Consider the following 27,070-nt stretch of genomic DNA (forward strand, 5'->3'; position numbering starts at 1 on the left):
GTTTATTTTGATAATCAGGGTTTTAAAAAGTCTAATTCAGCTCATGTATTCACATCTTGGTCTGGGAATGGAGCCCAGAGCAAATGGAATATTTATACCCTGACAATTGGAAATTAAAACACTGCAAGTAGTCATGCTACCAGTGTGAGTTGGCGCTAAGAATAGAGCAAGCATAAAATCCTTCAAATAGCCACTGACGTGAAAACATGCCTTAAAGGAACAATATCAAGACCTATTGTAGGAGTAAATGTGAATAAACATATTCAGACTTCAACAGAATAAACAGAAGAATATAGAAGAAGAAAATGTAGTGTGATGGTCCTCCTACAAAACATTTTCAAACATCTTTAACAGTGAATTTATGAGAAACTGGCCTGCCCAGGACTGCCTGTCATGCACTGTCCCTGGCCTGTGCATGTTTGAATATTGCTGTTGCAATTCAACTGAACAACTTAACTGTCCTTGATTGAGAAAGAATGTCATTTTTACTTCCTTCCCAATCTCGGTAAGAATTTAGAGCACTGCATTTTATTTGTAAAATATTTGTAATCTCTAAAAACAAATTGCCTGGAATTTTTATTTAGGAGATTCAGATATTTTCCAACCTAATCTTTACCAGCAAAGTATTACAGTAAGCTGCTGTTGTGTATGTATTATCCCATGTCAAGCCACATACACTCAAAGTTTTAATTACCTCCCTAAAAAAATCTTACATGACCCATTTTCTACTCAAGGATATTTATGTGGGCATGTGATTTTGCTGTTAAGAGGATTCAAGGCATGCCGAATGATCAAAGTAATATTTTTGTAATATTAGTATTTCCCAAAACAAGTGTTATTTCTAAGTGTGCATGTTACCTCTTAGTTTTTAAGCACTGGCAAGAATACATTTCTAAATCTGACAATTATAAGGAGACAAACGTTTTGGGGCATCTATTTGTGTGCATCAGTATTAAATGTTGTCTTGAGAACTTCTGACTATTTTGTAGATGTGTTCCTCAGTCTCATACAGCAAATGAGTTAGCCTTATAGATAGCAATTTTTTAAAGTTATCTTTGAGAAGAACTTTGAGTGACATACCTAATCAAATACATTTGGTCACCATACAATTCCACCTTTTAGTTTATGGGTCAATAATAGTCCACAAATGTAATGATGAATTTCATTTTACCTCTGTCACAAGTTCACAACATGCACTTCCAATGGCAGAGAGGGCTTTTTGTTTTCTAAAGCAACCAGCACTGCCTCCAAATTGCCTCCCATGAAACTTTAATGACTGTCTGTGACTGAGCCCTGAATAATTGAACAAGGGAAAGACCTGTCCTGGATGATTCCCACTGTAACACATTATGGAAATATACAACTAATACTATTAGATGAAACAAGCCACCTCAGCAATTAGGTGGGCTGCCGGGAGAGGTTCAAACTTTGACACTTTTGCTTACTTTAATTGCAATGAGGGCTACTCCGACAACTTGTGCTTGAGGAATGTCTGGTTCAGTATTGAGACTGTAATACCCTTTTAAGGTCTCCCTTTATTCTTGAACTTCTTCACAAGGACTTTGTTCTTTTTCTGTCCAATTGTGTTCCATCTTCTTCTTGTATTGCCTACATAAGAAAAAACCTGTAGAAAACTGGCAAACCTATTTACCATCAATATTGTGATATCCTTGGAACAAAAGTATCAAAAGATACCAAGTCTTAATAATACTATTAATGGGTTAGGTGTACAAGAGAAGCTTGGGAAAAGTGTATTTTGTTGATAATCTGAGTGCAGACTTCAGCTCTTCCATTTCCAGATTTGACAGTTACTGTATGTTGATATTTGTGAAATAATGAAAACCACTACTCCTCTCCGGCTAGAGGTTTTAGTAAATAAAGTATTTCAGCCTCGATGGCAACACAATGTTTAATGAAAATAACTTTTGGAGCACATGTGTACTGAATAATCTTGCCTGAACCTGTTAACTCTCAAAGGTAATGCAGAGACTTCAGCTCAGAAGTCTACCAGTCTTGTGGCACTTTCAAACCCAATCGGTCGTGTCTTTTTAGCTGGTGCAGTCATTAGGTTACAGAAAACTACTGCATGATAAGTATGCAGGGCTCAGTCACTGGAATGTCTTGGAGTACAAATTAAGTAATGCATTCTGTGTATCTTAAGATCTGTCTTCTTTACTTTGCCAGGCAGTCAGAAAACATCACTTAATTCCCTTCCATTTGGGAACCTGTGATCAAATTACCTTTGATGATGTGCTACAGAACTCTAAAGGTTATTTACCATGGTGCCAGTTCTCCTTCTGAAGGCACAGTACCCTTCTTACAGTAATCCCAACAGAGAGAACAGGAAGAATGCGGTTACTGCACCCTCTTAAATGAAATGTGAAGCCATGCAAAGGAAGCGACTAAGAGAATGTAGCCGTGGGGCAGCTACTGAGACCCAAGTCTAAGGAGTCAGGCCTCCTGTTTACCTGCACAACATACGGGCAAATACAGTTATTTAGAATAATTCTGAGTTTAATTCTGCCACATAGCTTAATTACCCAATTGTTCCATCTTCAAAAATTTAATTGAACTCCAATGAGGAGTCATGAAAGTCCCATGAATGTACAATATCCTCAAAAACTGCAATCTACGGTTAAAAATGTAAAAGCATTAGTCTGAAAATTATTAATGGGAGAAACTGAACATCAAGACCACTTTGCATAGACACCAAGTTTAAAATCCTCCATCATTGTCAAAATAAAACATTCTCAAACAAAATGGTGTAAGCATGCCATCTGCTGTCAGAACATCTGAAAGTGCTATTACATAGAGAGCAGGTAAAGATGAGTCTTATTAAAATAAACTGCTCTTTATTTTAAAATATAAGGCTATTGAAAACAAACACTTTGAATATTGAAAAATAGATAAACAATGAATGATTAGTGCAATTTAGGTAAATCATTTACTGCTGTTTGCATAGATCAGCTTGCTTTGGTGACAGGCCACCATTCCTCCTTTTTAATCCACAGTTGCATCTGAAAAGAGTAAAAATAGAAGACCAAATTAGCCAAAACAAAACCAAAGCAAACAAACCACCATGCAAACCAAAGCAAGCCTTGTATGGCAGTGTTTCCTCTATGTTCATTTTTGTCACCGCCACCAAATATTGTTTGTAATATATGCCAAAACCGCATGCTTAGACATAAGTGGTATCCATGAGTTTACGGATTCCATGAACTGGGTAAGTAGAAAAAGTGCTTAATTGCCAAAATCTCGCACTGTCACTTTAAGATCAGCATGACAAGTTATAACCAAGTACCAGTCAAAAGTTAACACCTACTCATTCAAGGGTTTTTCTTTAATTTTACTATTTTCTACATTGTAGAATAATAGTGAAGACATCAAAACTATGAAATGACACATATGGAAACATGTAGTTACCAAAAAAAAAAAGTGTTAAATCAAAATACATTTTATATTCTTCAAATTAGCCACCCTTTGCCAAGAGTGTGCAAAGCTGTCATCAAGGCATTCCCTCAACCAACTTCATGAGGTAGTCACCTGGAATGCATTTCAATTAACAGGTGTGCCTTGTTAAAAGTTAATTTGTGGAATTTCTTTCCTTCTTATGAAAGCGTTTGAGCCAATCAGTTGTGTTGTGACAAGGTAGGGGTGGTATACAGTAGACAGCCCTATTTGGTAAAAGTCCATATTATGGCAAGAATAGCTCAAATAAGTAAAGAGAAATGACAGTCCATCATTAATTTAAGACATGAAGGTCAGTCAATCTGGAAAATGTAAACAACTTTGAAAGATTCTTCAAGTGCAGTCGCAAAAACCATCAAGCGCTATGATGAAACTGGCTCAAGAGGACCACCACAGGAAAGGAAGACCCAGAGTTACCTCTGCTGCAGAGAGAATAAGTTCACAAGAGAGTTACTAGACTCAGAAATTGCAGCCCAAATACATGCTTCAGAGTTCCTGTAACAGACACATCAACAACTGTTCAGGAGACTGCGTGAATGAGGCCATCATTGTCGAATTGTTGCAAAGAAATCACTACTAAAGGACACCAATAATAAGAAGAGACTTGCTTGGGCCAAGAAACACAATGGACATTAGACCGGTGGAAATCTGTCCTTTGGTGTGATGAGTCCAAATGTGAGATTTTTGGCCCCAACCGCCATGTCTTTGAGACGCAGAGCAGGTGAACAGATAATCTCTGCATTAGAGGTCGACAGATTAATCGGAATGGCCGATTTAAAGTTTTCATAACAATCGGAAATCGGTATTTTTGGGCGCAGATTTTTTTATACCTTTATTTTATACCTTTATTTAACTAGGCAAGTCATTTCAGAACACATTCTTATTTTCAATGACGGCCTAGGAACGGTGGGTTAACTGCCTTGTTCAGGGGCAGAACGACAGATTTGACAGATTTTCACCTTGTGAGCTCGGGGGATATAATCTTGCAACAGTTAACAATGCTCTAATCACCTGCCTCTCATTGCACTCCACGAGGAGCCTGCCTGTTACGCGAATGCAGTAGAAGCCAAGTTCAGTTGCTAGCTAGCATTAAACTTATCTTATAAAAAAACAATCAATCATAATCACTAGTTGTAACTACACATGGTTGATGATATTACTCGTTTATCTAGCGTGTCCTGCGTTGCATATAATCGATGCAACGCTGGGGGATGATTTAACAAAAGCGCATTTGCGGGAAAAAAAAGCACAATTGTTGGATGACTGTACCTAACCATAAACACCAACGCCTTTCTTAAAATCAATACACAGAAGTATATATTTTTAAACCTGCATATTTAGCTAAAAGAAATCCAGGTTAGCAGGCAATATTAACCAGGTGAAATTGTGTCATATCTCTTGCGTACATTGCACGCAGAGTCAGGGTATATGCAACCGTTTGGGCAGCCTAGGACAATGCGAACTAATTTGCCAGAATTTTACGTAATTATGACATAACATTGAATGTTGTGCAATGTAACAAGAATATTAACACTTAGAGATGCCACCCGTTAGATAAAATACCGAACGGTTCCGTATTTCACTGAAATAATAAACGTTTTCTTTTCGAAATGATAGTTTCTGGATTCGACCATATTAATGACCAAAGGCTCGTATTTCTGTGTTTTATTATGTTATAATTAAGTCTATGATTTGATAGAGCAGTCTGACTGAGCGATGGTAGGCAGCAGCAGGCTCGTAAGCATTTATTCAAACAGTACTTTCGTGCGTTTTGCCAGCAGCTCTTCACAAGCACAGTGCTGTTTATGACTTCAAGCCTATCAGCCTAATGGCTGGTGTAACCTATGTGAAATGGCTAGCTAGTTAGCTGGGTGTGCGCTAATAGCATTTCAAACGTCACTCGCACTGAAACTAGTGGCTTTTGTGGAGCGATGGGTAACGCTGCTTTGAGTGTGGCTGTTGTCGATGTGTTTCTGGTTCGCGCAATACTATAGTGCCTATAAATACTATAGGCAATACTATAGTGCCTATAAGAACATCCAATAGTCAAAGGTATATGAAAAACAAATGGTATAGAGAGAAATAGTCCTATAAATACTATATTAACTACAACCTAAAACCTCTTACCTTGGAATATTGAAGTCTCATGTTAAAAGGAACCACCAACTTTCATATGTTTTCATGTTCTGAGCAAGGAACTCAAACGTTTGCTTTTTTACATGGCACACATTGCACGTTTACTTCTGCATTATTTAAACCAAATTGAACATGTTTCATTATTTATTTGAGGCTAAATTTATTTTTATTGATGTATTAAGTTAAAATAAGTGTTCATTCAGTATTGTTGTAATTGTCATTATTACAAAAAAAATTCAAACATTTGCAGATTAAATCGGTATTGGCTTTTTTGGTCCTCCAATAATCGGTATCGGTGTTAAAAAAAATCATAATCAGTCGACCTCTACTCTGCATGTGGTGTAATGGTATGGTGTGCTTTGCTGGTGACACTGTCTGATTTATTTAGAATTGAAAGCACTCTTAACCAAGATGGCTACCACAGCACTCTGCAGCGATACGCCATCCCATCTGGTTTGGGCTTAATGGGACTATCATTTGTTTTTCAACAGGACAATGACCCAACACACCTCCATTCTGTGTAAGGGCTATTTGACCAAAAAGGAGAGTGATGCAGTGCTGCATCAGATGACCTGGACTCAACAATCACTGATTTCTCTCGAACACTTCCTCCATTTTGGAATTGTAACCTATACCCAGTGTTTCCTCTGGAATTTTTGCTAAGCAAAGGTATCAGGGGTGGGTCTCTTCACTGCACTGGTCTGGGCTCAAGCCCCCTGGGATATTTGGAACGACTGAGAAGGTTACTTCTGGTGACTTTAAAGAAAGATAGTTTACTCCAAAATGCATAAAAATTTAATGATGCGTGCCTCTGCACTGTAGGGAGATGAGGAGCAATTGGTGGCTATGCGCTCGTGGCTCGCTCTGTGTGCTTCAAATATACAGTACCAGTCAAACGTTTGGACACATACTGATTTAAAGGGTTTTTCTTTATTTGTACTATTTTCTACATTGTAGAATAATAGTGAAGACATCAACTATGAAATAACACATGGAATAATGAAGTAACCCCCTAAAATATTTTTGACTATATATATTTCAGAATCTTCAAAGTAGCCACCCTTTGCCCTGATGACCGCTTTGGACACTCTTGGCATTCTCTCAACCAGCTTCACTTGGAATGCTTTTCCAACAGTCTTGAAGGACTTCCCACATGTGCTGAGAACTTGTTGGCTGCTTTTCCTTCACTCTGCGATCCAACTCATCCCAAACCATCTCAATTGCATTGAGTTCTAGTGATTAAGTGTTTTCCAACTTTTGTTACCAACCCCTATGATACAGTATCTTACGCAATTAAACCAGTACGTGACAAGTGACATTAACTGCCAGAAGAGAAGGTTTTTGTGCTCCAATTAATAATAACACCACCATTTTATCACAAACACAGGGGATAACATTACACCAATTACCCACTTCTGCACTTCCAGCAGCCTCCATATGTGATGTTATGGGAATACACACCACTTCTGGTAAAATGTAATTTCATTAAGGCCAACTGCTGTTTGATGACCGGATACAAACTTTAAATATAAGGTAAACTCAGGTAAATGTGACTGTAATTACCTTGAACGGTTCCAAGGTTGGAGTTATCAAAAAACTGCTTGAGACAGTTAATCGACATTCAGAGCTTGGACGGACATCAAAGAACCTTCTCTTGGGTGAGTCGAGGAACTTCTTGGGAGAGTGAAGGAACTTCATGAGAGAGTTGAGGTCCTCAGAAGTCATCGTTTTGTATGAGTACATGCAGATGTAGGTGTTTCAACCACGTCCCTCCTCTCCTTCAGCTTAACTGCTCTAGCCTTCCACTTGGAAATATCTCCTTGCTGAGTGGAAACACGGCTGTGAAAACAGAGAGAAATGGCAGAATGTTAGTGATACGATATCACAAGAAACTTCGAAACATTACAGTAATCTTAGATTCATCTTTACCTCACCAATTCAGAAATTCTTTTTTGTAGCCGTTTCACTTCCTCAAGTTTGTTCTTTTCAAGGAGAATGTTGCTTTGGACCCCCCATGACTGCAATAACAAACATCTCAATTAGGGCTCATAACTATTCACCTGTTGCTTTGTGGTCATTTCAAATTCTATTCTTAATCTTGTCTGGGGCAGACTTACATAACTGTTCTCCCTCCTGCTGTGATCTTCTCAGAGTCTCCTTCAGCGTCCTCAGAGCATCCTCCTTGTGGTTTAGGAGCGTGGTCATCCTCAGTAACCTGGGGAAAACAAATGCAGAATGTCATAAACATGCATCTTCTCCAATGATGACTCATGGAGAAATACTTTAAACAAGCTCTGCTCAAATTCAGTAGTGGTACAAACCTGATGGAATCAAAGGAAGAATACACATTTAAAACGACATTGAAGCTCATGATTAAAGCAAATTAAGCCTTACTCTTCTTGGTGTTTAGAGGACAATGCAGTCATCTCCATCTTCACAACTTTAGCATTCAGCTTTTCAAGCTCAAGAGCACTAGGTGATGCTCTTCTTTTGGCCACCACCTACAAACAAGAGAAAAAAAAGATTATTGAACACATCCCACACAAAATACAAAAAAGCCTAGGGTTGAAATTCCACCTTGTTCCAACCCTTACGTCAGTCTCTCTTTGAGGATTTGGATAGAGCCCTCCCTGTCCTTGACTTGTGCACAAGCATCCTGAAGCTCAGTTCGTAGGAGCTGGGTGGCTTGTTTGTGGTTTGAGACCCTATTAGCAGCTTTAATCTGGTGCTCAACTCTCATTTGCATTTCCTGAAAACACAAAATATACATTGTAAACTAGTCATGGGTTCAGATAGAAGAACAATGGAAGTTATCCATGAGATTAAAAACAGGTTAAAACGGTACCTTGATTTCTCCCTCCAACTGCTGACATTGCATGGCAAGATGCTGGTTGTCCCTCAGCTGGTCAGCTTCAGTCTTGACTGGGGCATTCTCCAGTATCTGCAGTAGAGTAAAGGTCTTACTCCGCTCTTCTTTTAGCTGAATGTCAGCCTGTGCTCGGACCACACCTAGCTCTTTCAGCAGACCACGGTGCTCATCTCACAATCCCTGTAAGGCAAGAGGAAAAACACTGACACACAAATCATGATCGAACCCTGCGAAGCAATTGACATTCTGTATGTGCTAACTAAGACTGGAGATGATTGGTGGGGTTAACTACCTGGAGAGCCCGTGTGTTGGCCTGTGCCATGGCAGAGCGCCGGGCCAGCTCTGCCGCGAGAAGCTCTCCACAGCTGACGAGCCAGGAAGCTCTCCACAGCTGACGAGCCAGGAAGCTCTCCACAGCTGACGAGCCAGGAAGCTCTCCACAGCTGACGAGCCAGGTGAGTGGACCATGCATAGAGCACTCAGCCTCCTCATTGCTCCTCTCTCACGCCCTCAGCTCCTCTGACACCACTGCTGGGTGAGTGGACAGGCACTCCTTAAGCTTATCCAAAACATTATTATTCTGATAACCCATGAACACAATTAGTTTTACAACATACAGTATAAATGCATTTTCTGTCATTTCATTTTAAAGACAAAACAGTGCAGTAATGTGAGGCCTACCCACCTGGAGGTCATCGCCACTCTTGTCCAGCAGCTCTGACAGCCTCTGGTCCCAGACTCCAAGGAATTCGTTCTCAGCCACCTTGACTGAGTGACTGGGTGCCTGCAGTCTCTTCTCTTCAAATACAGCCAAGTCATTCAGGACCAGGGCTTCAAAGTGTGTTTTGTAATCCTTGGCATACAGCTTCAGCAGCACCTAAAATGTTTTGACTCAATTTAGCAAACTGAGTTTATTATTGCAGTTCAAAATGAAATAGAAATTATTATGAACGTGTGACTCTTCTTACCTTTGTATCCCAAGCCGCATTAGTTATCTGGACTGTAGCTCTATTGACATTGTTACAGATGTTTTTGGTGGACTTCGGAAGAAGGGACAACAGTTTCAGTATCATGACTTCGCCAATTTGTGTGACATCGACCAGGGGCCCATGTCCAGGCTTTGAAGCACCATTGATAACAAGCTGGAGCCTCACGAAGGACGCCTACAAAGGGATAAAATTATTTTTATTATGATGTCATCGAATGATGCATTTGTATAGATTTTGAAACAGAAAATCCAGTGCTAGCCCACCTGGAGCTGCTGAGTGGAAGCCTCCAGTCTGGAGCAAATTCCCTCTGCTTCGCTAGTGGTAAAACACTTCGCGCTCCGTGTTATTGAACTGCTCTGTCAATATGGAGATGGTTGCATTTGCATCACTGAGCATCAGGAATGGGGGCAAAAGTTCATTAGAAAAATGCCACAGCAACTTCAGACACACCAGAAGGAAACAGACTGTCCTTCTTTGAAGCCCTGCAATTATTTTTTCAACTGCTTCATCGGAGGGCAATGCATAGGAACCATTTAATGCCATTTTAGCCAAAACCACTTGTACCAAAACATTCTGATCTTGGTTCTCTCACATTATGACTGCTTCTCTAAGTCCAGAACAGTCACAGACTCTCACCATGTCCATACTGTCCTGAAGGTTGCTCTTCACCTGGCTCCTATCATCTTTCACCATCTTCAACTGCTCTTCAAGAAGCTGAACCTGCAAAACAACATTCAAGGAATTAAAATATACTTCCCCAAATGGCCTAACACCACCAGCTTTGTACTGGTATATGGTTTAACTACGACTTACTTGTTGTTCAAGTAGGGGATCTTGTTGTTCTCTCTCAGCCTGCTGTTCTGTGTTCAGATGTTGCTGCTGTTCTATTGTCCTCTGGACTTGTATGAGCTGGGGAGACATTTCACTTTAGACCACATCAAAATAATAATTCATATATAACAATTCATATTTTAAAACTATAACAAAGGCTTCACCATGTCCATATTTTTCAGAAGATCTCTCTGAAGCTGGGCTCTCTCATCTTTCATGTGTGCGTGTTCCTCCTCTAGCTACTGTATCTGAACAAGGTGAAACAACATACAATGATCGAAACTGTCAACAAGAAACTAGGAGACACCATCACCTGGATGAGTTGAAGCTATTACTGACTTGTTGCTGAAGTTGAGTTTTTTGTTGTTCTGTCTCAGCCTGCTGCTTAGAGCTGAGATGTTGCTGCTGTTTCAGCTCCTCCTGGACTTTGATGGACTGGTTCAAAGACTTCAAATTATATTCATGGACAAAATAAATCATAATAATGGTTTCTGAACAATGTGATTAGATAATGTTTAACTTCAACTCACCATCTCCACATTCTCCTCCAGTTCTCGCTTGAGCTGGTTCCTCTCCTCTCTTGACTCCACCCAGAATCTCCTGGAGCTGGTCTCTCTCTTCAGTCAGTGATGTTACAGTGGAGAGCAGCTTCTCCAACTCCTCTGCATGATTTTGAGGGCTGTCTGTCTTCTCAGACAGGAGACGCTCGCTCTCAGCTCGCACCGACTCAAGCTCCTCACTCAGCTGCTTCTCCTATGAGGAGAAAAAAGATATGATCTAATTGTATTATTACTAAACTAGTGTAGTCAATGAATAGCATTCTCACATAGGTGTTCCTTTTGTCCAGGTGGGAAAGGGCAGTGTGGAGTGCAATAGAGATTGCATTATCTGTGGATCTGTTGGGGCGGTATGCAAATTGGAGTGGGTCTAGGGTTTCTGGGATAATGGTGTTGATGTGAGCCATGACCAGCCTTTCATAGCACTTCATGGCCACAGACGTGAGTGCTACAGGTCGGTAGTCATTTAGTCAGGTTACCTTAGTGTTCTTGGGCACAGGCACTATGGTGGTCTGCTTAAAACATGTTAGTATTATAGACTCGGTCAGTGACAGGTTGAAAATGTCAGTGACGACACTTGCCAGTTGGTTAACGCATGCTTGTACTACACGTTCTGGTAATCCATCTGGCCCCGCGGCCTTGTGAATGTTGACTTGTTTAAATGTCTTACTCACATCGTCTGCGGAGAGCGTGATCACAGTCTTCCGGAACAGCTGGTGCTCTCATGCATGTTTCAGTGTTACTTGCCTCGAAGCGAGCATTGAAGTAGTTTAGCTCGTCTGGTACGCTCGTGCCACTGGCAGCTCTCGGCTGTTCTTCCCTTTTGCCGGACGCCCTCATCCTGCTCCTTCTCTGTTCCTTGGGTGATGTAGAGGTTAACCCAGGCGCTCTCATTTGTTGACTTCTGTAACCATAAAAGCCTTGGTTTCATGCATGTTAACATCAGAAGCCTCGTCCCTAAGTTTGTTTTACTCACTGCAGTGTATCAGTATATAATTTGCATCGGGCTCGTCAGACTCATCAGGAAAAAAAGGATTCTTCCAGTCCGTGGTGAGTAATCGCAGTCCTGATGTCCAGAAGTTATTTTCGGTCATAAGAGACAGTAGCGGCAACATTATGTACAAAATAAGTTGTTGTCATAGTTGTTGTCAATTAAATTCAGTCGTTAAGTAAAAGCACATTTTACCTGACTTTGCAGTTCATCTAGATGTAACAGATGTGCAGTATCCATATGTTTAATATTTTCCTCTTGATGGTAAATCTTTTTAAGGCCACCCTCAGCTTCTCCAGGTTTTCAATCATCTGCAAAATGATGAAAGGTACATTAGTAGAATTTAAAAAAGCTTCTTTTGATTGCAATTTTCAATGCATGCATTTTCTAAATATTGTATTTAAAATCGATGAAATCACTCACCATCTCCACATTCTCCTCCAGGTCCCTCTTGAGCTGGTTTCTCTCCTCTGTGACTCCCCCCAGCATCTCCTGGAGCTGGTCTCTCTCTTCAGTCAGTGAGGTCACAGTGGAGAGCAGCTTCTCCAACTAATTTGTATGATTCTGAGGGCTATCGGTCTTCTCAGACAGGAGATGCTCTCTCTCAGCTTGCAATGATTCAACCTCCTCTCTCAGCTGCTTAGCTTCTATCAGGGGGGAAACCGGTGAAATGTTTCATCAATATGCATGTGATCTGAAGAGGCTACAGTGTCAAAAAGTAAGGAAGAGTAGGCTATTAACCTGCAGTTCTAGAATAGACTCCTTCTGTAAACTTTGGCTCTCAAGGTCAGAGTTCAGTTGGCTCTGTTGTCAGAGCTCCTCCATTCCATCCAAGGGAAGTCGCTGGGTTTCTTCAGCCTAGAATAAAAATAATGTTTTACACTTGTAGCAGTAGAAGCATTATGGTGCTCACAGTGAACACTTCAAAGTCACTGAGGGTTGTTGAACTAGAAAACATTTGGCCACGGCCTCACCATCTCCATATTTTCCTGCAGGTCACCCTTCAACTGACGCCTCTCCTCTGTCATGGTTTCCTGTTCCTCTCCTAGCTGCTGTATCTGAACAAAACCAAAAATAAGAAATGTATCCAGTGTTTCAACAATGTTCTAATGTAACCTGAATGTAAAAGGGTTGACAGATACTAACTTGTTGCTGAAGTCTGCTGTTCTGAGTTCAGATGTTGTTGCTGTTTCAGTTCTGCCTGGGCATGTATCATCTGAGGGGGAAAAGTATATTCAAATCAAATTTACTTATATAGCCCTTCGTACATCAGCTGATATCTCAAAGTGCTGTACAGAAACCCAGCCTAAAACCCCAAACAGCAAGCAATGCAGGTGTAGAAGCACGGTGGTTAGGAAAAACTCCCTAGAAAGGCCAAAACCTAGGAAGAAACCTAGAGAGGAACCAGGCTATGTGGGGTGGCAAGTCCTCTTCTGGCTGTGCCGGGTGGAGATTATAACAGAACATGGCCAAGATGTTCAAAAATGACCAGCATGGTCGAATAATAATAAGGCAGAACAGTTGAAACTGGAGCAGCAGCACGGCCAGGTGGACTGGGGACAGCAAGGAGTCATCTTGTCAGGTAGTCCTGGGGCATGGTCTTTGGGCTCAGGTCCTCCGAGAGAAAGAAAGAGAGAAGGAGAGAATTAGAGAACGCACACTTAGATTCACACAGGACACGGGATAGGACAGAAGAAGTACTCCAGATATAACAAACTGACCCTGACCCTTTCTTAAATTCCTTTTACATCCCCATTTACAGCTTGATGCTCCAATCTATTTCTTAAACAAAATGGCCTTCCTAAGGGTACAACTCACCATTTCTACATTCACCTCCAAGTCTCTCTTGAGCTGGTTCCTCTCCTCTCTGACTTCCCCCAGTATCTCCTGGAGCTGGCCTCTCTCTTCAGTTAGTGAGGTCACAGTAGAGAGCAGCTTCTCCAACTCCTCTGCATGATTCTGAGGGCTGTCTGTACTCTCAGACAGAAGACACTCTCGCTCAGCTCGCACAGACTCAAGCTCTTCACTCAGCTGCTTCTCCTATGAGGAGAAAAAAGATATGATCTAATTGTATTATTACTAAACAGTTGAAGAAAAATCTAACCGTCAAAGAAATTAACTTGCTGTTCTAGGAGAGACTCCTATAAACTTTGGTTATCGAGGTCAGAGTTCAGTTGTCTCTGTTGTCTGAGCTTTTCTTGGATGGAACAGAGACGCCCACGAGTCTGCAGCCTAGAGAGGAGAATAATATCACAATATAAGCAGTGCTTGACTTGGGCAGTAGTTCACCGGAGCTGAATACCGGCACCACCAATTTTCTATTTGAACTCTTGTTGTTCTAATAGAATATTAGCTCAAAAGTATTGTGGAGCTCTTGCATTTAAATATAAACAGTACCAGCCCCCAAAACGAGTACCAGAACCTATTTCAGACCAAGTCAAGCACTGAATAAAACTGACACGGATGTTTTTGTTGACAGTTAGCTACACCAAAGTGCAGCTGTTGGAAGACCAAAAACACTTGGACATGTCCTCACCATCTACATATTTTGCTGTAGGTCACTGTTCAACTGACTACGTTCCTCATTCATGGTCTCCAATGCAGCCTCTAGGTTCCTGTATCTGAACAAATTGGAAATATCACAAGTGAAATCTTCCATTTAAAAAGGATCCCAGACAGTAACTTATGTATAAAAGACACTGGCACTGACTTGTTGCTGAAGTTGATCATCTTGTTGGCCACGTCTGCTGTTCTGAGTTCAGATGTTGCCGTTTTAGCTCTGCCTGGACCTGTATTATGTGAAAATGGCATACTCCTCTTACATCCCCGTTCACAGCTTGATGCTCCAATTATTTCTCAAACAAAATGACCTTCCTAAGGATACAACAGTTACTAATCACCATCTCCACATTCTCCTCCAGGTCTCAATTCAGCTGGTTCCTCTCCTCTCTGACTCCACCCAGTATCTCCTGGAGATGGTCTCTCTCTTCAGTCAGGGAGGTCACAGTAGAGAGCACCAACTCCTCTGCATAATTCTGAGGACTGGCTGTCTTCTCAGACAGGAGATTATCTCAATCACATCGCACAGACTCAAGCTCCTCACAGTTGCCTTATCTGAAGGACAAATTATAAAAATTAATGACTTACTGTAGAGAGACAGCTGAAGTCAGTTGTTTTGAGAGGCACTGCACCTGATCTTGGTGTTCTTGGGATAGATTGTCATTTTGGTCCTTGAATGATTCACTGTCAGCAAGCTTCTCAATCAAGTCTTTCATGACTTCTTGCATTCCACACAATGTACACTGCTCAAAAAAATAAAAGGAACACTAAAATAACACATCCTAGATCTGAATGAATGAAATATTCTTATTAAATACTTTTTTCTTGTCATAGTTGAATGTGCTGACAACAAAATCAATCAATGGAAATCAAATTTATCAACCCATGGAGGTCTAGATTTGGAGTCACACTCAAAATTAAAGTGGAAAACCACACTACAGGTCTAGCGTTGTCTTGCATTAGGGGAACCCAGGGCCAACCGCACCAGCATATGGTCTCACAAGGGGTCTGAGGATCTCATCTCGGTACCTAATGGCAGTCAGGCTACCTCTGGCGAGCACATGGAGGGCTGTGCGGCCCCCCAAAGAAATGCCACCCCATACCATGACTGACCCACCGCCAAACCGCTCATGCTGGAGGATGTTGCAGGCAGCAGAACATTCTCCACGGCGTCTCCAGACTCTGTCACGTCTGTCACGTGCTCAGTGTGAACCTGCTTTCATCTGTGAAGAGCACAGGACGCCAGTGGCGAATTTGTCACTCTTGGTGTTCTCTGGCAAATGCCAAACGTCCTGCACTGTGTTGGGCTGTAAGCACAACCCCACCTGTTGACGTTGGGCCCTCATACCACCCTCATGGAGTCTGTTTCTGACCGTTTGAGCAGACACATGCACATTTGTGGCCTGTTGGAGGTCATTTTGCAGGGCTCTGGCAGTGCTCCTCCTGCTCCTCCTTGCACAAAGGCGGAAGTAGCGGTCCTGCTGCTGGGTTGTTGCCCTCCTACGGCCTCCTCCACGTCTCCTGATGTACTAGCCTGTCTCCTAGTAGCGCCTCCATGCTCTGGACACTACGCTGACAGACACAGCAAACCTTCTTGCCACTTCTTGCCACACTACCTGACCCACTTGTGTGGGTTGTAGACTCCGTCTCATGCTACCACTAGAGTGAAAGCACCGCCAGCATTCAAAAGTGACCAAAACATCAGCCAGGAAGCATAGGAACTGGGAAGTGGTCTGTGGTCACCACCTGCAGAACCACTCCTTTATTGGGGGTGTCTTGCTAATTGCCTATAATTTCCACCTGTTGTCTATTCCATTTGCACAACAGCATGTGAAATTTATTGTCAATCAGTGTTGCTTCCTAAGTGGACAGTTTGATTTCACAGAAGTGTGATTGACTTGGAGTTACATTGTGTTGTTTAAGTGTTCCCTTTATTTTTTGAGCAGTGTATTTTCAATTGATGCTCAACGCTTTTCATTCTCCTTCAGCTCAATCAAAAATACATTGTTGGTGGACAGCCTTACAGACAATTCAACAACAAAAAACAAATTGAAGGTCATGTGATTTGACAAGGACCGACTTACTTTCAGGCTGGACTCTTCCACAGTAGTAAGAAGCTGACTGTTCTCCACAGAGGAGCACACCAAGTCCTTACGGAGAGTCTCCAGTTGTTCAGTGATGTCGATTTACTGATGGGTTAGGTCGTTTTCCCTCAACTTTGCTTCACTCAGGTCATCTAGCAGTTTGACTTGCTGCACCTGGGAGCTCTGGAAATGTTCTGAGTTGCTAAGCTTCCTCCTTAGCAGACACCCAGGCTCTCCCTCGCTATTTGGACTGCACACAACTCCTCATTGAGGACATATACCTGAACAGCCAGAGAAGAGGGGATTCATTAAAAATAACTTCTCTTAAAAGACAAGTCTCTATTGTGTTACATTACAACAATGGGGTTACCTGCTTCATCAAACTGTCCACTTTATCTGGAAGATCCTGCAGTGGACTCAAATCCTTGATCTTAGCTTGTAGGGTTTCTCATCTTCATGAGACTTCTCCAGCTCTTTCTTCAGGTCAGTAACTTCTTTTCTCCAGTTCAATGCTGTCTATGAGATCTAAGCAAAAAGAGGAGACCGCATGATAGCAAATAAACAAGAGGTTGGGGAAGAGAGGAAATATTATACAATAGACAACCAACACTAACTACATACTTTTCAGAGCTTTTCCATCCAGGAGAGTAGTAAGCTTGGTGTTCTCCTCAAAGGCTCCCTGTAACTCCCTCTGAAGGTCAACCTGCATCTTTTTGAAGCGTGATTTTTCTGTCTCCAACTGATAGCTAAGGGCATTCCCCTCAGCTTCCATCCATGTGACATGAAAGCAAGGCCAAAGCATAGAGTTAAAGCTAATGCAACACGATAATGGTCAATCCATTGAGCGCAGTTTGCATTTAAATACAGGCTGCAAACTGACACTGAGGTTGAAGACACATCCCTCTCTTTGAGTGAGATATTTTCACTGCGCAGGTGGGCCCACTCCTTCTTAGTGTCACAGCTCAGTCCCTCAGCATCGTCCAGAGTGTGTCGCAGCTGCTTCATTTGTTGGACCAAGTCAATGTCACTCTGAAAGAGAAAAGTATGATGGCTATGTTACACCAGTGTGGTGAACACGTTTGGCACAAATCAATGACCTAAAATGATTTTAAATGAATGTACCAATCTTTGTAGTTCCTCTGCCCAGTCATCTTTCTTTTTCAGCTCCTCTGACATTGCCACCAGATTAGCCTAGGGATGGACCGTAATTGGCAAATCAATCAAAAGCCATGCAGCCCAGCACTCATTGACATACAATACATCTTGTTAGCCTCGCTTCTTGCTCCTGCCTAAACATTTTGTAGTCTCACCTCAAGCTCTTGAGATTTGCATCCAGATGCCTCCACAGCCTTCTTTAAGGACATTTCATTCAGTAGTTCTTTCTGTAGTTATACAAAAGGTTACAAGCACAAACCATCTTAATGACTTATAGTAAGTCCCTATGACATTCATGGACTTGCAATTGTCTTATGCCATACATAGTACATTCCAATTTGCTTAACTACTACATTGAAATAGATTGGTTATATAACTTTTGACAAATCTACGCAATCTTTGCAGCAGTCTGTATTACCTCATTCTCTTTTGCTCTCCTCTTCCAGAAAATTGAACTCATCCATCTCTTTCTTCTCCTCCATCTCCTGAAGAAGTGCAGCCTTTTCTTCAAGTTTTTAGTCCATCCCATTAGAATGTTGAGCTCCTGCTTGAGATAATCACGCTCAGCAGCAACCATTTCCTGTTGACAGACCACATGGTGAGTTGAGAATTCAATACAAAAATAACCAAAAAACAAATTATAACTAGATACCTTCTCAGACACCAACGTCTCAGAGTTGAATTGTCTCCTCAAATCCCCTTTTCATCTGTAAAGAATGACAGTTGGACCATTTTTGCATTTAGATTAAATGATTTCTGACATTCTGCATGATAAACCAGTGAGAAGGCATTGGTGATAGCCAACCTGCTCCTGTGAGTCAGTGGAAATCTAGCATCTTCTGCAGTTCAGCAACCCTACTCTGAAAAGTTACCACCTTCACCATGGCCTCCTGCACATCAGCAGGCATGTGACTTTTCTTCTCGCCGCTTCTCTAGTTCAGCAACCCTGCTCTCAAAAACCGCCCCTTTCTCCATGGCCTCCTGGTTCTGCTGAACTTCGTTTTCCAGCTGTGCATCAGTGGGCATTTGCAACTTCTCTAACTGCATCTCCAGTTCGGCAACCCTCCTCTCAAAAGTCTCCACTTTCTCCATGGCCTCCTGCTTCTGTCGAGCCTCATTTTACAGCTGGATCTCCAGACGGGACACCTTCTCAGACAATTTGTTTAACTCGTTTGGAGATAAAATGGCAAGGAGATTGAGGTTGTAACCTCTTAAATATCTTTGAATTTTAATTGATGACGGCCTCTCTTTTAAATTGCATATTCAACAACTTACAAAAAAATGGAAGCTGAAATTGAGATTGTATTTTAGGAATAAGGCGTTTTTCTTTTGAAGCCAGGAGGAGGCTAGTAATCAGCTACATTTATGCCTTTACTAGACTATGGGGATATTTTATATATGAATACTTCCGCTCAGTGTTTGAGATCAATTGTCACCCTTTACCATGGCACTTTGAGATTTATTTTAAACTGCAAAACCCTTACGCACCACTGCACTTTGTGTATACCAGGGTTGGCTGGCCTTCTCTAGTCACTCGTAGGCTCAGTCACTGATATACTTTTATTTACAAAGCCATTTTGGGTTTACTACCTTCTTATTTGGTCATTTTTATTGTTCAGAAATGTGGTGGGTACTCTATTCGTTCGCTGGACTTTATCCTGCTAACTATTCCAAATGTCCGAACTGAATTTAGTAAAAGGGCTTTTATGTACTCTGCGCCATTGTCTTGGAAGAACTTGTCCCGATTAGTATTTTTAAATCACTGATGAATGATCTTGAGACTGATTCCCTGACCTGTCAATTATTTTAATTAGCTGTTTTTGATTTTGTTATACTCTTGTGAATTCTATATTTGATTACTTGTAGTTTTTCATGTTGTTTGTCTGTAATATTTGTAATGACTTGGTGCTGCCTATCTTGGCCAGGATTTTAAATCTGAATGAGCCCTTCCTGGTTAAATAAATACAAATTCAGAAGAACAGAAGAAAACGCAGGAACATGAGAATGAAGGACAACAAGAAGGTAATGCAGCGTTACGATTTTTATTTATTTAATTTCACCTTTAGTTAACCAGGTAGGCAAGTTGAGAACAAGTTCTCATTTACAATTGCGACCTGGCCAAGATAAAGCAAAGCAGTTCGACACATACAACGACACAGAGTTACACATGGAGTAAAACAAACATAGTCAATAATACAGTATAAACAAGTCTATATACGATGTGAGCAAATGAGGTGAGATAAGGGAGGTAAAGGCAAAAAAAAGGCCATGGTGGCAAAGTAAATACAATATAGCAAGTAAAACACTGGAATGGTAGATTTGCAGTGGAAGAATGTGCAAAGTAGAAATAAAAATAATGGGGTGCAAAGGAGCAAAATAAATAAATGAATTAAATACAGTAGGGAAAGAGGTAGTTGTTTGGGCTAAATTATAGGTGGGCTATGTATAGGTGCAGTAATCTGTGAGCCGCTCTGACAGTTGGTGCTTAAAGCTAGTGAGGGAGATAAGTGTTTCCAGTTTCAGAGATTTTTGTAGTTCGTTCCAGTCATTGGCAGCAGAGAACTGGAAGGAGAGGCGGCCAAAGAAAGAATTGGTTTTGGGGGTGACTAGAGAGATATATCTACTGGAGCGTGTGCTACAGGTGGGAGATGCTATGGTGACCAGCGAGCTGAGATAAGGGGGGACTTTACCTAGCAGGGTCTTGTAGATGACATGGAGCCAGTGGGTTTGGCGACGAGTATGAAGCGAGGGTCAGTCAACGAGAGCGTACAGGTCGCAATGGTGGGTAGTATATGGGGCTTTGGTGACAAAACGGATTGCACGATAAGATGGCAATAGTCCATGTTCACCTTTCTGATAAACTACACACAGTCACACTGCTCTGGTTCATCTCCATGTCAAAGGTAGAAGAATCTAACTCATCGCCATCTGTGAATACACAAACAGAAAAAAAGCTATTGAACATGATTTTATGTGCCAGTATGGCAAAATATAGCATACCGTATCGCAGAATAAAAGCTACCACTGACATTGATGTTTAGTTTATTTTTCCTATGGTTATTACCATCATTCTGCTCTGTCAAGACAGACATATCAGCATTTCTCTTTTTGAGAAAAGGCTCAGCAAAGCATAGGTCAGACTCTCCAGCATGGTGGAAGGCTGGTGATGAAAGTTTTCCACCGCACGTAACCCTCCATTTTGGCATCTTTACAAATATAAAGACATGGTAAAACAAAGTAAAAAATAACCTAAAAGTACAACTGTTAAGAAATTAAGCATCCAATACATATCTGTAAGGCACTAAAAGTTAACCTTTTTGATGGAAACAAAGTCTGAGGAGGTGACTAGAAGTTTGGTAAAATTCTTAATCCTGTCTTCTTGTTCTCTTTGGAGCTGATCCTTCTGTTGCAAAATCTGGGACAGAGTCTCCTTCTGTTGCGGTTGTTTGAGTGACTGAGGAGACCTAAGACAGTGCACAAAAATAAAGGTTGAAATTGCAGTTGTAAAAAGGGTAAATTCTTTGAAAGGAAAGCCGGCAACATTTCTAAAGAACCCCAATAGCCAGTACAGCTAGATTTTCCTCATGAAGTCGGTGCTTGAGGTCCACAATTTCATTTCTGTATCTTCTAAGAAGGGCTCCGTCATCAGAAACCTCTGACATTCTTCATGTTCTTTGCTGCACTAGCAAACTACATTGTAGAGCTGGGCAGATACTTGATTTAAAAATAAGTGTTACATTTGTCTGATATTAATAATTTAAAAATAAGGACTTAAGATGGACAAATATTTCACCCACTTGAAGAGTGCTAAGCGTTTCTTCCACAGTAACTGGGATGATTGTGCAGATGACAGTTTTTACAATTTCCACCCAAGGAATTTTGGAGGATACGGGTGAGTTTACTGTCCCTGTATTTAGTAAAACCCCTGAATGTATGGATAGAAATCACATTAATGAACATTAAACAAATTGCATAAGTTACACAAATGCTGTGGAAAAAGGTAAGTAACCAAACACCTACTTCTGGGTTTCATCAGTTTCTTGGTCACTTGAGCGAGGGTGAACAGGCTGTGATTTATATTACATCCTTCTTTGAAACGTGTACCTACAATACCAGATGTCAAAAATCCCAAAATGAAACTGAACTCAACCACCAAAGGAAGGTTGTTCAGATATTTCACACTGTTACATTAGTACAAATATCAAACCACTTACCTTCAGCGCCTGTTTGACTTGCTCTCTCAGCCCCAGGCAGGTCAACCAAATTCTACATGAACATGAGACTGGTAAGAAAATACAAAATAGAGGACACATCTGAGTTCACCAAACACACTTTCCTGTGGCAGCTTACCAAATGGAACACAATAATGGTGCTGTCTGAATTTTAACCAGATGCAGGGTCACCCCTGTCACGACGCTCCAAGATCTGAGAAAAACACCAGCATTATCTCCAGCACACAGATAACCAGATATGCATGGTCTATTATGATGTATAATAAAGTGTCTTACAGAGCGGAAAATTGTATGTGAACAAATGCGTCGCTGGTTCATTTTTGACTTTCCATAATGGCGATTCTCTCTAGGGCATACATTTAACATTAAATAGTGTCAGTATGTTAAAGTCAATACATGTATTGAATTTAATCTAACATGATGGTTTAAATAAGGAATAAGAGCATTTTACTTTCTCCTTTTCTAACCCACACAAGGGCTTGCTCAGTAGATGTCACCAGTTCCTCAGTAAGGTCAGCTACATAGACATTTTTCTGCCAAGACAGACATTTCACCATTTAAAAACACCCGTTATTGTAGTTCAACAGTTCTATTGTTTTACAATGTTTCCATCAAAATTACAATGTTCCCCTCTCGGAATTCTAGAGGCTTCCTTTTCCAACTGTCACAGAGCAAATCTGTCACCGTTTCATTGTAGATTTCCAAGTATGACACCCTCAGAAGGAACTCCTTTTTTGGACACTGAAGTAAAAAATTAAAAGCAAACCACTTACAACACATCTTACACATACATATGACTGTTTATTTTCTAACTACTCACATTTTTTATAGTCTGGAAGACATCCTCCATGGCAAAGGGTATATCTCCTGGAGTAAGAGAACTCCCAACCATAGCGAATGTCTTCCCAGATGCAGTTTGTCCATAAGCAAATATTGTTCCTGAGAAAATGTTTGCCATTTAATATAGCTACAGTGCCTTGCGAAAGTATTCGGCCCCCTTGAACTTTGCGGCCTTTTGCCACATTTCAGGCTTCAAACATAAAGATATAAAACTGTATTTTTTTGTGAAGAATCAACAACAAGTGGGACACAATCATGAAGTGGAACGACATTTATTGGATATTTCAAACTTTTTTAACAAATCAAAAACTGAAAAATTGGGCGAGCAAAATTATTCAGCCCCCTTAAGTTAATACCTTGTAGCGCCACCTTTTGCTGCGATTACAGCTGTAAGTCGCTTGGGGTATGTCTCTATCAGTTTTGCACATCGAGAGACTGAAATTTTTTCCCATTCCTCCTTGCAAAACAGCTCGAGCTCAGTGAGGTTGGATGGAGAGAATTTGTGAACAGCAGTTTTCAGTTCTTTCCACAGATTCTCGATTGGATTCAGATCTGGACTTGGCCATTCTAACACCTGGATATGTTTATTTTTGAACCATTCCATTGTAGATTTTGCTTTATGTTTTGGATCATTGTCTTGTTGGAAGACAAATCTCAGTCCCAGTCTCAGGTCTTTTGACATCTGTGGGGTTGTGTGACAAAACTGCACTTTTTAGAGTGGCCTTTTATTGTCCCCAGCACAAGGTGTATCTGTGTAATGATTACACTGTTAATCTGCTTCTTGATATGCCACAACAGTCAGGTGGATTGATTATCTTGGCAAAAGAGAAATGCGCACTAACAGGGATTTAAACAAATTTGTGCTAGAAATTTGCGAGAAATAACATTTTTGTGAGTATGTATAATTTTGGGGATATTTTATTTTAACATGGGACCAACACTTTACATGTTGTGTTTATATTTTTGTTCAGTGTACATGACAAGGCTAGAATGAAATGTGATGTTCCTCTGGTCTTTTCTGTCTGAATGTTTCCCTCTCCTACACAGGTGGCAGTCCATGTCTCCTCTGCGTCAGTTCAGGAAGCTCCCAGAGGAAGTCATCAAGATTGAAAAGAACTTCCCATTCAAGCGCCTCTATGACCTCAACCACAATGAGATTGGTAAGTCTGCTCTGCATTGCAACCCAAATGTCCCACTTCGATCTGGACCCACTAACACTACATGCTCATTGATTCATCCCTGGTTGTTGAAGTTGTCACTGCCTCGAGCAACTTACCCTGAAAATTAGTTGGCAACACTGTTCACAATCCCTTACCAGTATAACCTTGAACAGTGGAGACAAGAGACTTTGCAAGTTCCTGGTACAGCTGTAGAGTTGTTTCTTCAACACTAAATACACGGTCTGTAAGGAAACCAATCATACAAATAAGTGATTCACGTTATTGCCTGCATGTCCGTCCAACATTCATACTCGCCTTTAGGAAAACTCACCGAAACTGAAGTTATTGGTAAAATTTCTATCATCAACCTGATTAATTGTCTGCTTATCAGCTTTCCAATACAACTTGACCGGCAAGGCGCTTTCTGCAGCAGTTTCCTCCCTACGACGACAACATAAGAGCTCCACCACACATAAAGCTACTGTAGGTAGTTAGCAAGCCAATGTCTCAACTTAATCAGTTTACAGTTATTATACAATCATTAGTTGGTACAAATTAGATCTGTTTGCTTGCTATATTAATTAGTTACCTACTATCTTACTGTAACTAGAACTAAGTCAGCGCAAACTAACGTTAGCTAACTTTAATCAAAATTGTTAACGGTACTTGTTCAGTAAACTAACTAGCTATATTTTGAGGTCTGAAAACAGCCTCACCGTTATGAGAGGTCGAACGCGTACACACTTTGACAGCAGATTCCTCTGCCATTGTGAAAAAGTCGTCCATTTCCCTGTCAGCTAGCAATACCCTTCACTTGATGAATAACGTTAGCTTTCTGGCTAGCCTCAAAAGCTGATTGAAAATTAGCGGTCTTTTTTTTGTGTGATAAATTTTTTTTTTTGGCTTTATTGATACAACGCACTGCAGAAAAACATTTTTGGGATATATTTAGTATCATATTTAGGCAAGAGTACACACGTACGTAGCACTATGCATTTTGGAGACGGCACAACTTTAGAAAGCAATATACAAAACGTTCTTAATAAGTGTATGCATATAATATTGAGATGGCTGCAGTTTTCCCTTACATGAAGACCATGTGAGGACCATGTCCAAATTCTTGTAGGACCAATCAAACAAAGTGAGCAATTTATCAGCATTTCTATCAAAGTCAGCCCAATAAAATGTAGACCAAAGTAAGCCAAACAAAAGTTATCTAAAGTAGAATGTAGACACAGACTGTCTCAGAGTCTAATAAGGCTAGATTTCAAAACCCTAAGAAAAAAAAAGAAAAAAACATTGAAATCTATGACTCTATAGGGAATGTTAGTTTCTGCAAAAATGATGTCTAGAAAATTATTTTGGTTCTTCCCCATATATTCTTAGTCTAGTTGCCGATGTTACATTGACGTCATTAATCAAGTTTTAGCTAAAAATACGTTAGAAATGCAGCCTAAATGAGACTGCTACTGCCACAAATCATTTCAAGACAAACTGAAACAAACCTTAAAAAATAACATTTAACACTATACAAGGTATCACGTTTCTCTAAGTAACCATTAACTTAGATATTAAAACTGTCAATTATGCAGTGGAAACAAACATTGAATGAAAACGTATTATCCAAATCCTTGCATTTGCTTGCTACGGCCCACTCGATACCATACATCCAGTTGTCCTGCTCTCAAATCATTAAAAAACAAAACTACAGAAATTTAAAAGAAAAACATTTAGGGAAATTACTTTGGAGAGTTAAGTGAGTTACAATGGGAGGCAGTTGCCACGGCAACCATCTACCAGAGACTGTTCAGTATCTTCCATATGGATGCTCTCTGTAGGCCCACCTCTTATCCTGCCTCGCTGGAGGGGTTTTGCCTCCAGTGGAGGACCATTAACCCTCCCAATCATCCTGGGCATAGGGTTCATAAGCCTCCTGAGCCTCTCCATGTCCGTAGTCATAGTGCTCTGTGTCCGCTTGTGGAGGTTGTTGACTGTAATTGTTGTCAAAACCTTCATATGCAGGCTCAGCGTAGCTTTCTTCATAGGCAGGATATTCATTGTAGGCCTCTCAGCCTTGGGTGGGAGTGGGCTGGTAGCATCCTTGGTGTCCCTGGGGTGGGTGGTCTGGAACAGGGTGTAGTCCCTCCTCTAGCAGGTGGAGAGGGGGGTCCACCCCGACCAGCTGGAGCCCCTCTGGCCGACACACCCCTGGCAACACCCCACCCAACTCTTACCTCATCGGGAAGCGCCACCACTTTGAGTGCCTCCACGAGGGGCTCCTCCACGAGGTAGTATTCCTCGCCCCCTTGCTCCTACTGAGTTGGGTGGGGGTGCTCCCCTGCCCCTGCCTGGAGGGCCCCCTCGTCCCCTGGATTACGAATCTTGACCGCCATTCAGATAGCCAATCTCCATGAACTGATCCTGGCATATACCACCCATGCTGTCCTGAGGGATGAGGAACTTCTTGACCTCGTCCATGGCGTGAGCCATGCGCAAGTATGCCTCAGGTATAGGAGCAAACACCTCTATGAAGACATGCGGTTCCATGCCCAGATGAGCATATTTGGGCTCACCACCCTTTCTCAGCTCTTCCTCCTTCACCTTGTCCCTCATGGAACCTTTGCCCAATACTGAGATCTTTGCTCCAGTTTCCTCCTGGAGGCGCTTGATTGTGTTCCCCTGGGGTCCCAAAATCATACCAACAAAGTTGAACCTTGGTTACTGTTTGACTGGAATGAGTACACGTTCCTTGACCTTGATGTTCTTTGTGGTAAACAGGCCCAGGTAAGTTTCTCTTTCTTTGTCTCTCCTTTCTATCTCTGTAGATATGCGTTTTATTGCATGTGTGAATAAAGAATCCAGACGGTGTTTTTCTGCCAGAAGCTCAGGGAGATACTTGCTTTCATTCTCCATGTTGGCTTTTTTTTAGGTTCGGGCTTAGCGTCAGAACTCATGTGGTTCACGTTCTGTAACGTTTTCGTTTACTTGGTTTCCAGTCGGTCGGGAGCGTCCCAAAACAACCTACTTTATCAATTTGACCCGCTTGATGTTCTCAGCTATGTTTTCGAACGTAATATTCTCCGGTAACTAGCTACACGTTATCTGTATTTCACCGCTAAAAGAGAGCGTGTTGTGGATGATTACGGTTCGTAGAATCAAATTAGCGCACTGTCTCATCCTTTGTTTTTCATTGGACTGC

General features: G+C 41.2%; 2 pseudogenes; both read right to left on the reverse strand.

Moving 5' to 3' along the window:
* Positions 1-24,639, reverse strand: LOC135505073 (centromere-associated protein E-like; annotated as a pseudogene).
* On the reverse strand, positions 24,310-27,070 carry LOC135541107 (KH domain-containing, RNA-binding, signal transduction-associated protein 1-like; annotated as a pseudogene).

This window comes from Oncorhynchus masou, chromosome 1 (assembly GCF_036934945.1).
Source record: "Oncorhynchus masou masou isolate Uvic2021 chromosome 1, UVic_Omas_1.1, whole genome shotgun sequence".
In the NCBI taxonomy this organism is placed as follows: Eukaryota; Metazoa; Chordata; class Actinopteri; order Salmoniformes; family Salmonidae; genus Oncorhynchus; species Oncorhynchus masou.